Below are 13,917 nucleotides of genomic sequence, written 5' to 3' on the forward strand. Positions count from 1 at the left end.
GGTATGGCGTTTGTGGGATTTACTGAGTCTGTGGCTGTGTGTGTTTGCAACTGTGGTTCCTTCATTAGTGACATGAGTTCAGCAGTCTGATAGCTGATGAAAGGGCTCATTGTGATGCTTAAACATCTCCACTGTGAAGAAAATGCATAAGCGTTCTTCTTCTCTTTCTTTTGGCTGTTCCCTCTCCAGCAGTCTCACTCTGTCCTCTGCATCCTCTGTTCTCACTCCAACTACCTCCATGTCCTCTCTAACTGCATCCATATATCTCCTCTTTGTCTTTTTCCTGGCAGTTGCATTTCTAACATCCTTCTACCAATATACCCACTGTCCCTCCTCTGGACATGTCCAAACCTTCTCAGTCTGGCCTCTCTAACTTTATCTCAGTCCTTCAACCTGTGCTGTACCTCTGATGATCTCATTCCTAATCTTTTCCAACCTTATCATTCCCAAGCAAAACCTCACCATCTTCAGTTTCCAGTTCCAGTTCTGGTTCTGTCTCCTGTCTTTTTGTCAGTGCCTCTGTCTCCAAGCCATACAGCAGCTGGTCTCACCACTGTCTTATAATCTTTTCCTTTGACCTTTGCTGACACCTTTTGCCACAAATCACTCCTGAAACTTTTCTCCATGCACTCCATCCTGCCTGAACTCTCTTGTTTTAACCCTAAGTTGTTGAAGTCCTGCACATTTTGTGTCCTCTGCTATCTATTTCACATCGTTGTATTTTCAGAGCACATATAGCGACTGGATGTGGGCACTAGTGACTCCCGCGACCCGAAAACGGAAGAAGCGAGTAAAGAAAATGGATGGATGGATATAGTGACAGCAGCAGCTAGCTGTAGCACTTCAGTATTTGTTCATAACCTTTTCACAGACTCAAGCATCAGAAAATCTGAACTTTCTTTTTAAAGAAAAAGCAAAAGCAAACAAAATAAAAAGTAAGAGAGGTAAAAGAAATGGAGGCTTAGATTGAGGTGGGACTGGGATTGAGCTCAGGAACATCATTGAGATTCAGGCTGGCTTCAGAGTCGAGCCAGCGCCATGATGCACAACTGGAAGTATTAAAGGAGATGAAGGGAAGATGTGTGTGAAGGAGCACAAAATTACTGTGCTGCCTAGAGCATGGTGGGAGATAGAGAGAGAGAGAGAGAGAGAGAGAGAGAGAGAGAGAGAGAGAGAGAGAGAGAATGAGAGAGAGAGAGAGAGAGAGAGAGAGAGAGAGAGAGAGAGAGAGAGAGAGAGAGAGAGAGAGAGAGCGGGGGGTGAACTGACAATTTTTTGCACAGTACAAACAATGAAATAAACAAATCTGAGGCAGTGAATTTAGATGGCAGAGCAGATAACAAATATCTAATGTGTTTGTTCCATTACTCAGTGTCAGTAAAGGCCAGTGTGGGAGTCAGTGTTACTGTAAGTGCAGCACTGGCAGTGTGATCAATGGCGATGAAGAGGAATACTGAAGGAATTCATTGCAGGCGTGCCGTGTGAGGACGCTTTTTGCTGACTTGCACTACGAGCAGTAGATACTACCAGAGGCAGACATTAAAGGTGCCAGTTGACAGAACCTCTTAAGCTAATTAGCTTGTTAGGTGGAGACACTGGGCACTGCTATGGCTCAGTCCAAAACCAATAGAGCCATTATATGATGTTATGGATTATCTGCCTTCTGGCGCTGGGGTGTCCTAATAAAAGCATCCATTGTGATCAAAATGTATTGGACAACTATGGACCACAAATGACCCGTGGTTTCATACCACGTCCTTTGATATTGAATTACCCCCCAGTGCCAGTATTTACTTTTGATTCCACTAAGTACTGTTATGGCAGCACGGTGGCTTAGTGGTTAGCACTGTTGCCTCACAGCAAGAAGAACCTGGGTTCAATCCCCGGTTGGACCTGGGGTCTTTCTGTGTGGAGTCTACATGTTCTCGTGCTTGCGTGGGTTTTCTCCAAGTTCTCCGGTTTCCTCCCATAGACCAAAAATGTGCATGTTAGTCTGCCTTCAGGTCCAGGCTTCCCTTGTAAAAGAGATCTTTGATCTCAATGGGATTTGTCTGGTTTAAAAAAGGTTAATAAAATAAAATAAATTATATTTGTTATATGTTATAATATATTTAAAATGGAAGTGCCTTTTAAAGGCTATCCTTTTCTGTTCAACTTGGTTTATTTACTTTATATAATGTCATTTTACAAGGAAAGTTATTTAAGAGCCCTTTACAAAGAAAGTAAACAACTTCAATTCAAATACTACAGATTATATTTTAATTCAATCCAACAGTCAGTCAGATTAACAATTGTTTACACTATAGTTTTCCTATTTTTTTCTGTTTTTGAAACGTCATCTTTTTTGCCATTCATATATATTAGAAAGTTCAGCTGATTCAGAAGATGAGTATGATTATCGTTAGACTTTTTTTAAATGCTAATTTTTAATAAGTGTTTTTCCCATAACAACACATTGCACTCTTGTCAGTTCTTTGAAGAATATTGTTCTCGTTGAAATCTGCTGTAGCAAATTTGCTTCATTTTTGTTTTCTTTTGCACTTTTAATTGTTAGCTATGCTGTAACTTTTAGCTGTGTGCTAGTTTTCTAGCACTATTTAGCTAGCCTTTTAGCTTTTAGTTAACATTTGTTACTTTTAGCTGTTAGCCACCCTGTTTCTACTTTTAGCTTTTAGGTAGGCTTTTCCTTCTTTAGGCCAACATTTGCTATCTTTCGCTACTTTTAACTAACCTTTTGCTAATTATAGCTTCTAGCTAGTGTTCTGCTTCTTTTAGCTTTAATAACCTTCTCAGACGTTCAGCATTCACACTGCATTTTCATTGAAAACACAATCATTCTAGTTGTAATTTAAATTGAACACAGTTGGTTTTAGTAAATCATCAACTACAAAAGAGCACTAGTTAAAATCAAAACCATTTTTGTGTTTAGTTTGTTTTTTCTGGCCAAATGTGAGTTTAGTAGCATAACTTGTTTTTATCAGACAAAGTCCTATTTTCATTTAATAATATAATGTATTAATAAGTTAATATAGATTTTGCTTTGGCACTGCATTGTTGAAAAGAAGATATTCTGTGTGACCTTGCAGACTTTTAAAAGTGTACTTTCAATTTTTGCCCCATGATGTAGTACACTTTAAACTTTTTGCACTTTTTTTAGACTTTTACCTGTTTTTCTTTTGCTTAATTTCTGCGGGCCAAATGGATTTAAGAGCAGATAGGCTATCAGAAGTCCCCAGCTAAGCAAATAAGCAGGAAACATGCAGGAGAAAACTGCTACGAGCAAATGAAAAGCACCGGTGAGGAAATTTGAGAAGCTGGTTTATCTCTGTGTGACTGCAGACTGAAAGCTTGAGTGACGTGATTTTTTTTTTTTTTTCTCCTCCTGGAACGGAGCATGGAAGAAAGACAGCAGGTGAAGCGGAGTACATCTGGTTTGGATTGATACAGGCTGCAGCTTCCCTCCACCTGGCCTGCCTGCCGAGAATTCATTGTGCTTCAGCTGTGTCAGAGATGCTTATAAATATTCTAGATTTTAAATAAGTAATAGCAAGTCCTTCTTTTTTTTTTTTTTTTTTTACTGAACCTGCAAAACCTGCTGTAGTGATTAAAAAGAAGAAATATAAGAAAGGTCATTAAAATGCATGTTAAATGTGGACTACCCTTAAACTTTTTTTTTATTAATTTAATTTCTTGTTAAGTGCATGCCCAAGTTTCTCCCTTTTGATGAATTTTATATGAGTTCTTTCACAGTGTTCGCCTCTTAGTTAAAATTCTGGCTTGCCATGTGTTGCTTGTTCTGCATACAGAGTTGGAGTGCTTCTTTTTTCAGGCTTGGAAAGGTTAGTTTCATTTAGAGGCAGGCCACAAGATGTCTCCCTCTGCTAAAGAAGATGCCCATCCACTGGAGTGACAGTCTGATTGCAGATCATTTACTGTTTCTTTTTCCTCTGGGTTTTGATTTGTCAGCGTCATTTTAAATCTTTCATCTTTTTTGGCAGCTCTGATTTCTCCATCTTTAAGGTGTCGCGTTAAGCTGAATTTGACTGTGCTGATCATACATAAAGCAGCAAAACATATTTTTGATTATTCTTATCTAAAATGGTTCAAGACTGATTTTTAAAAATTGTCTAAATATTTACTTTTTAATACTGTGTTCAATTCTTCGACTATATTAGGTTAAGAAGACAAAAATATAGATTAGAAACAAAAAAACAAAGCTGACAGCTAGGGGTTTACCGATACTAGTCATTTTCAGATCAAGTACAAGTAGAAGTACTTCTGTTTGGGCACTTGTGTATCAATACCGAGTAGTTATTGAGTTAGTATTTAAATGTTCAAAAACAATTTCAGAACTCCTCTATTAAAAATGCAGCTATCAGTCTGCTGTCTTAACATCACCTGTGCTTATCATAAATATCTCTAAACTGTTTGTTTTTCCTTGGTTACTTGTAAAGCAGAAGAAGAAATGATGTCATCAAGCATAAAAGTAGTATCGGTCTGAAGTATTGGAAAGTTTTTATGAGTACAAGTATGAGTACTTGAGGCTGATATTGGGCCCGATATCAGTACCAGTACTGGTATCAGGACACCAAACTGATAACAGCTTTTCATCTTTATTTATACTAGTATTTAAAATCATTTGGGGTTTTTTGTCCTATTATTAGTTTTAAAACATTTTAGATCTTTTTTTCTTTTGATTTTTACTGCTTTAACGTCTAAACAGGTATCTTCTCTAAATTACAGTTTACATTACTATTATTACTGTCAAAATGACCCTTAAAATACTTAATTTTAACATGCAAACTTCTTAACTTTTCAAATATTTTCTGGCAATTAACACACTAAACAGGAAAGTATATTATATTTTAAACAGTAATAGAATGTGTATTAGTAATTGGTAAAATAGCAATAAAAGTAGTGTTCTTCCTAGAAATATGTCACAATTTGAGTTTCAACTCCTAGTTTGGCATGATGAAAAAGTTAATGTATTTGCACAATTATTCCAATATACATTTTATACACAAGAACCCTTATTTTATACAGTAATGCCAGATTTTGCTTTGAACTCTATTTGTAAAGTACTTTTAAAAGCAACAAAATGTTTTATGACTGATATGGAATTATTGCTGTGTACAATTTTATTAAAGACATGGTTTGTTCATTGTTGCTCATCTTCTTCTGTAAGCCATCTGATGTTGTTTATTTGTCATATTAACGCAGGGTGAAGGGTGCAATGAAATGTTCAGGATGAGAAGAACCAATTTTGACTCGCTTAAAAAAAAACAAAAAAAAACAACAACAAACTAAAAAGAAATACTACAGCATGAAATAGAGTACAAAATAAAGTACCAAAAAGTGAAAAAGAAATATAATATTTACAAGGTCCAAAAGAAATATAGTAAACAACAACATGGTAGAATATAACGGTAGTCTGTTAGTCTGGGCTGGATTCAGATCTGAGCAGCATTAGACCTTCCAAGCAGAAATTGATCTTAAGTGGTTAGGACGTGATTAACAGAGAGAGCAACATCAATATTTTAGGACATTCCAACAAGAGTTTAAAACCTGAGTCTGAGCCAGACTCTGTGAAGTAAAGTAAAGATCAGATTGATGGCCAAGAAGCCTGACGCTCTCTGTTACGTGCAGAGGAGAGCTTAAATATCCCTGAAGTGACAAAAGGCTTGTTAGCTATTTAAAAAACATTAGAGTGCTGAGGTTGCAAAAAATATTTTGCCTTTTTAACATCTTTAGGTTCTGTCAAGCCACCCCCCCCCCCCCACCACCACCACCACCACCACCACCACCACCACCTCACCCCCACACACACATCCAATGTTTTATAGCACTTTCACTGCCAAAGCTTGCAGTGGGTGGGATGTTGGGGGGGACATGTGTTTATGTCTTGCCCAGGGACATTTTGGAGCGAGGCCTGGGGATCAAACTCCAAATCCTCCAATTGGAAAGCGACCACCCTACCTCTGGGTCGAATATTTACTATAATTTTAGCCATAAGTCAGGAATTAACCGTTTGTTACCATATTTGTTGATTAATAGAGACTACATGAAAAACTCAAACATTTACAGCTCGGGTGTAGGCCAGGGGTCTGCAACCTGCGGCTCTGGAGCCACATGCGGCTCTTTGGTCCATCTGCAGCGGCTCTTTCAAGCTTTGACCAAAACTAACATAAAACTGAATTTTATAGGATGTTACACCCACAACAAAAAAAAAAAAAAAGAGACTAGTTTTAGCTGTTTTCCTGTTGTTTCCTTTGCAAATATGTGAATACTTGTACTAATACACAGAGTAAGTTATACTCACTTTAACTGTATGTTTTATTTCTTCAAAGTAGAATACTCAATTTCTCCACAGTAAAAAACAAACACATGAGCCTGCACAGTTCATCATTTTAGTTTTTAAAAATTGGCCAAATAATATCGTTTATTGTTTATTTACAAGAATCTAGTCTTGCGACCTGGATATCGGCACCAGTGGCCCCCTGCAACCTGAAAAGGAAAAAGCGAGTAAGGATGGATGGATGGATGGATGGATGGATGGATGGAAGGAATCCAGTTTTTTCTTTTGTTTCAAAATGTAAAAATATCAATAAATGTTAACAATCATTAGATGTTTTCAGTTTTATAATTTCGTGCCTATTGGCCAGAAAAGCCCCCTCTAACAAACAACGTGGCCCATGGGCCACCAGTTGATAATGACAATTGTAGCAGGTTTTGTGGCTCTGGACACATTTAATTTAGTAAACAAAGAGGCAGAAATTGCTCTTTTGATCCTAAAGGTGGTAGACCCTTGGTGTAGGCATTATGTCAATCAAATCTATATATTTGTGCACAAAATGTAAAAATTCTATAATTATAAGCCAAATATGCACAGGCATAACATTACCATTTACTGTATGCTACCAGGACTGATACCGAAGAAGAAATTCAGCTCTGGACTAATTGGACATTAAACTGAGGTGTGACTTGTGTGTGTTTTTTTCCCACCTTCATTATTTTTTTTTTGCCTTGTCTTTGCTCGGTGCATTTGTGATGTGCATGTAATTGCTGCCAGGGTTTCTTTGGGCTTTGAACATTCTCACTGGCCCTTGAAGGAGTTCATCCTTTTACTCAGTCAAAAGTCTGCTCCTCCTCTAATGAGACCTCGGGGGTTCAGCTTGGCTTTGACATAAAAAGGAGACTGCTTGTCCTTCCCTGACAGGCGGCGATCACTGACTCTGGGTTCAGACTGGGCAGTGTGTGTAAAAACCAGAGAAACAAACCTTTCAAAGAGCAATTCTTTAATTTTTCATGAAACAACTCATTTGGATTATGCCTTTTATTGCACTGTGACCCTCTAATTGCATTCTCCAACACTGAGATGAGTATCTTGTGCTTTCAGTTAAACACATGGGAAAAGGAGGATTCCCACAAGCTCAAAGAAAATATTAATTCAAGCAGTCCAGTATTTATACTTAATGCTACAATACTTCCAGATGTTACATTGATGATGCATTAAACACCAGAAAGAAATGGTTAACAACCAGGTTAGTGGGTTTGGTGAGCAAGCACAGACAAAAAGGAGAGTACATGTTGGCTATGGTAAGAATAAGCTTTAAGTTAAGTTATAGGTGGTATTTCTCTTTGTAATCAGTCTAATATGTAGATTTGTGTAATTTCAAAAAGAGCTGGCAGGAATAAAGAGCATTCTAAATATTGATGACCCAGCAGCCCCTGAAGGAATGCATATCTCCCATCATCTTTCATGCCAGAGTTTTAAACTAAAATCACTGTATGTTAAGAAAGCACAGCACGATGGATTCGTGGTTAGCACTGTTGCCTCACAGCAAGAAGGTCCTACGTTCAATCCTCATGTTGGACCTGGGGTCTTTCTGTGTGGAGTTTGATTGTTCTCCTCGTGTTAGCGTGGGTTTTCTCCGGGTACTCCGGTTTCCTTCCACAGTCAGAAAACATGCATGTTGTCTTCAGGCCTTGACCTCCCAGAGATGTGACCTCAGTGGGATTTGCCTGGTTAAATAAAGGTTAATGAATAAATAAAAATAAATAAATAAATATCTTGAACGTAACTTCATCTGCAATCTCATGCAGTACAACAAGATGTCACACTCAGAGTATGTGTTGTGAATTATTGTAATTAAATTAATTCTACCATTAATACCATATATTTTAGCTCAGCATATGTAAAACCGACTGAGTTATATCCATTTTTTATTTTAGTTAATGCAAATTAGTTACTTCGTTCAAGTTTGTTCAAGTATTTAAGGTTAAGATATTTCGCTAACAGACAAAAAAGGTTGACTCCTGCAGTCACTGCCAAAGTTTTAATCACATATTAAAACTGTTCAACTGTTCAAACTTGGAGTACGCTGGGTATGAGTATCAGCAACTACCTCACTAAACTTTTACCAATTTCTGTGAAATTGGCTGATTTAAATTCTTTTTTTGTGTTTTATAAGGGCAGTTGGCTGTGGCAGACATATTGATTTGGGCTGGCTTAGAAACTTATTTACCTCCAATGATTTTCTTTTGCAAGTTTATTTCAAATTGATCCAGTGGATGATGAGATATTTTGGTAATGGACAGACACACAAACAAACACACAGACATGGGCAAAACCTATCGCAGCTTTCAGGAGCGTGTGATTAATATGCTAGTCGAGTAACCTAGAGAATACCTGGTCCTATTGTTTAACTCATTTAAAACAATGAAACTGAATTCCATTGATGACTGCTGTGAAAGAGAAAAAAAAAAAAAAAGATCATGACGATCGTCTTGTGTCTTGGTGTGTAACCGTGGGAGCTCAGCGTAATGAAATGGCCCTTTGATTTAAACTGCTGATGAGGGATAATTCTGAGGGCATCAAGTGGCTTCTGGATCACACCCCCACTGAGCCTGAACAGGAGGAATGAGCTCAGGCAATTAATTCCCTCATAAACCGTGCCTCATGTCTACTGATGTGTCCACAGGAACAGATTATAGAGGAAATCCACACTGTCAACTAGAACTCTAAAGATTTTATTGAAAAGTCCCCATTATATGGCAAGCGACTAATATAGGTCCCCCCCCCCATATTTATACCCCAATTTTTGACAGAGATCTAATGATTTCATTCTTTCTGACATGAAAAATATTAAACATTACCATTTGCATCCGCTAGAGGTGCTAGAGGGCCCTCGAACCTTATGGCAAGCCAAGTGTCTCATTAATAGGTAAAAGTGGCTATTAATGAGACACTTGGCTTGCCATAGGACACCTTCGTCCCCGCTCCGGAACTCCTAGAGCAAACGTCAAATCAGCTGTATTTCGCCGCGCCACCCAGGGGAAATGCAGCTGATTTGACCATTAAAGTGCATTTATTAGGAAAAGTTCAGCTGAGGCAGACCTTGCTATAATGTCGAGCAAACAAGTAATTGTTTTTAAGTGTTAGTCTTGTTAAAATCTTATTAAAGTCTTCCCATGCATGCTCCTGTGGCCGCCATTTTGGCAGCCAATCAATTTTTTGGCACAACACTGACCCACGTTTCCGTGTGGTCAGCGGTGACGCATAACAAACACAACGTGTCAGCGGTGACGCATAATAGATGCAACATGTACGGCAAAGCAACTTATTTATGGTTTTTATTTTCACTTTATTAGACATTTTTGGACTGATGCGTCTTATACACAGGAGCGATTTGTACAGCGGAAAATACGGTATTTATAGATGTACTGCTAGGGTGATAATGTAGCCTCCTTACAGTATTTATCTTTAAAAGATTTGCCCTAAAGAGTCCACATTCCTCATTTATTAAAAAAAAAAGTATTCACACATAAAGGTGAAAGGAAAGCGATGGTCTCTTTAGCCTGAAAGATGGAGAAAAAGCTTGGTGCTGACATGACTTACAGCTGTTGTTTGGGGAATAGATTCAAGTAATTTATTTAGCTGTTCTGCTGCTGGTAAGCTCTGGAAATACAGAAAAACATCCCGTTTCCAACGTGTAGAAGCTGTTGCTTTCTCTCTGTTGTATTTAGACAATAGTTAAGCTTAATAATATTATACTGCTGACTGTATCTATACTAATTTTGATCATGGAAATTGGTTCACCTCGTGTTATAATCTTGCCATGGATTTCTTATTTTGTCAATAAATGTAAAAGCCATCATAAACTAAAATGATGAAACTTATAGGCATCTGCAAACATCATAATCCACGGGGATTCCTGCCTGACCTCATCTGTTAGTCGGTCCATCACCAGAACAAACAAGAAGGGGCTCAGAGCTGATCCTTTATGCAATCCCACCTCCACCTTGAAGCTATCTGTCTCTCCTACAGAACATCTCACCACTGTCCTGCTGTCCTCATACATGTCCTGTACCAGTCTAACATACTTATCGGCCACTCCAGATTTCCTCATGAAATACCACACCTTCTCCCTCGACACTCTGTAATATGCTTTTTCTAAATCCACAAAGACACACTGGAGTTCTTTCTGACCCGCTGTACTTCTCCATGAGCATCCTCAAAGCAAAGATAGCGTATGGTGCTCTTTCTCAGCATGAAACCATACTGCTGCTCACAAACACCTCTCGTCTATATCTAGCTTCCACAACTTTCTCCCAGATCTTCACTGTGTGACTCAGAGAGTTTTATTTGTCATACACACCACATGTGGTACATGTGGTGGAACGAGATTATGTACGCAGGGTCCCAGTTACATCCAACAACAAAATGTAAAAGAAAAACAGCAATGAGATCTTCTAACATTTGAAATAAGAAAAACATCAACTAGATATACACTAAGCACTAATAGCATAAAAACAATACGCCGAACAGCAGCATGAACATGAGTCTGTGTGAACAGATGAGCATGAATGAACACAGCAACATGAAACAGATCAGCAGCAACATGAAACAGATCAGCAGCAACATGATGTGATTTATCACAGTGATTATCCTGATTAGCTATTCATGAGTCTTACAGCCTTAGGGTAGAAGCTGTTCCTCAGTCTAGTGGTTCTACACTTAATGCTCCTCAACCTCCTTCCTGAGGGGAATGGGACAAAAAGTGTGTGTGCTAGGTGAGTGGGGTCCTTCATGATGCAGGTGGCTCTCTTCCTGCATATGGAGGTGTAAATGTCTGTGATGGTGCAGAGGCTGACTCCAACAGACTTCTGTGTGGCCTTCACCACTCTCTGCAAAGCTTTTCTTTCTGCAGCTGTGCAGCCTCCATGCCACACATTGATGCTGGAGCACAGGATGCTCTCCACTGCACACCTGTAGAAGGAGGTGAGGACTGAGCTTCCCAGACCAGCTCGTCTCAGCTGCATGAGGAAGTAGAGTCTCTGATGAGCTTTCTTGATCAGGCTGGTGGTGTTGTTGCCCCAGCTGAGGTTGCCATTCAGGTGGCACATCCAAGTACGTACTTGCAGCTGGAGACCACTTCCACCGCAGATCCTCCCATGTTCATGGTGGGGGGTGGGTAGGTGTGCTTGTTCCTTCTGAAGTTCACAACCATCTCCTTCGTCTTCTTCACATTGATGTGAAGGGTATTATTCCCCTGTAGTTGCTACAACTCTGTACATCACCCTTGTTCTTAAAAATAAGCACCATCACACTTTTTCTCTATTCCACAGGCATTTTTGGAGGCCTTGAAGGGTCCGAGATGGGGTAGAGGTAGGGTAGCCGACTCAGGAACTGAAAGTCCCAGGTTCGATCCCCAGCCATTCCCACATGTTGTGGTGTCTCTGAGCAAGACACCCAATCCCTAATTGCTTTGCGGGCGCTTACATAGCTGCCCACTGCTCCACCTGGGTGTATCCCAGTTGCGATGGGTTAAATGCAGAGAACTAATTTGGCCATTGTATGGGAACATACAATGATGACAACATATAGCACTTACTAATTTTCTTACCCTCAAACATGTCATTGAATATTTGAGTCAAAAACCTCACTGCCATCTCTCCAAGACATTTCCAAATCTCCACTTGTATGTCATCAGATCTTACTGCTTTTCCCTTCTCCATTTTTTCAGAGCTTTCCAGATTTCACCCTCACTAATCTTTCCCACTTCCTGGTCCACAGTTTCTATGACCTCTGCTCTTCTTTCTCTTTCATCCTCTTCATTCAATAGCTCCTCCATGTACTCATTCCATCTTCTGGTCACACTCTCCTCACTTGTTAGAACATTACCATTCCAATCTTTAACAAGCCTAACCTGCTGCACATCCTTTCCAGTCTGATCCCTCTGTCTTGCCAATCAGTACAAGTCCTTCTTGCCCTCTTTGGTGTCCAGCCTCCCATACAATTCATCATACACCTTCTGCTTTGCCTTTGTCACCGCCTTCTTTGCTCTACGTCCCATCTCCTTATATTCCTGTCTCCTCTCTTCAATTCTCTCATTAATATTTCTTCTTGGGTAGTCTCTTTCTTTGAACGGCGTCCTGCACTTCACTATTCCACCACCAAGTTTCCTTATCATCTATTCTCTGTCCAAATGACACACCAAGTACCTTCCTACCTGTCTCTCTAATTACTGTTGCTGTAGTAGCCCAGTCATTTGGAATCTCTTTCTTACCACCCAGAGCCTCTCTGAATTTTTCACAACATCCTTCCTTCTTCAACTTCTTCCATTTGGTCTTCTTCTCTGATTTTACTCATTTTCTCTTCTGCCCAACAACGGTTATTCTACACACAACCATCCGGTGTTGTCTGGCCACGCTCACCCCTGCCACAACCTTACAGTCCCCAATCTCCCGAATGTAGTTGACCTGTGTACTCCTTCCTCCACTGTTGTAGGTCACTCTATGTTAACCCTGTTTTGGAAATAAGTGTTGACTACAGCTATTTCCATTCTTTCAGCAAAATCCACCACCATCTGTCCTTCCTGGTTTCTTTCCTTGACACTGAACCTACCCATGACTTCCTCATCCCCTCTGTTTCCTTCACCAACATGTCCATTCAGGTCTGCTCCGATCACCACTCTCTTCTCCCTAGGAATACTCTCTATCACTTCATCCACATCCTTCCAAAATTTATCTTTCTTCTCCACTTCACATCCAACTTGTGGAGCATAACCACTGACAACATTTAGCATCAAACCTTCTATTTCTACCTTCAGGCACATCAGCCTATCTGACACCCTTTTCACCTCTACTACATTCTTTGCCAACTCCTCTTTCAGGACCACTCCTACTCCATTTAGCTTTCTATCCACACCATGTTAAAACAGTTTAAACCCTGCTCCAATGCTGCAAGCCTTTCTGCCCTTCCACTTGGTCTCTTGGACATATAAAACATCTACCTTCCTTCTCTGAATCATTTCAGCCAGCTCTCTACCTTTGTCTGTCATTGTCACCACATTTAGAGTTGAAACCCTCAGTCTTAAATTCTTGACTTTCCTCTTCTCCCTCTGTCTCCTGACACGTTTCCCTCCTCGTGGTCTTTGACTAACAGTAGCCCAATTTCCGCCGGCACCCTGTTTGTCAATAGCACCGGTGGCGGTCTTTGTTAACTCGGGCCTTGACCGATCCGGTATGGTTTCGCTTTGATGAACTTGCATTATAGTTTTGGCAAAAGTGTTTTACGTTGAATGCCTTTCCTGAAACAACCCTCACTATTTACCCCGGCTTGGGACTGGCACAAGAGATACACTGGCTTGTGGCTGGTTTAGGCAGACTGGCCCATGTGAGGTATAAATCAAATGATTTGGCTTTCCATAAAGAGGCTTTTGTTCTTGGCACTGATAACAGTTTGGATGTTCCTTCTTTCTTTTGATTCTGAAGCACACAGCATGGCATTCTTTCAGCAAAGCTCTGAATTACAGATTAATTATGACCACCAAACTCATTCCAACTGTGTGATGATCCATCCCAGATTCATCAGAACCCAGAGAAGTCAATGTAGTCTCTGGGTAAGGTTAACAG

This window comes from Nematolebias whitei, chromosome 9 (assembly GCF_014905685.2).
Source record: "Nematolebias whitei isolate Nwh7 chromosome 9, NemWhi1, whole genome shotgun sequence".
Taxonomy (NCBI): Eukaryota; Metazoa; Chordata; class Actinopteri; order Cyprinodontiformes; family Rivulidae; genus Nematolebias; species Nematolebias whitei.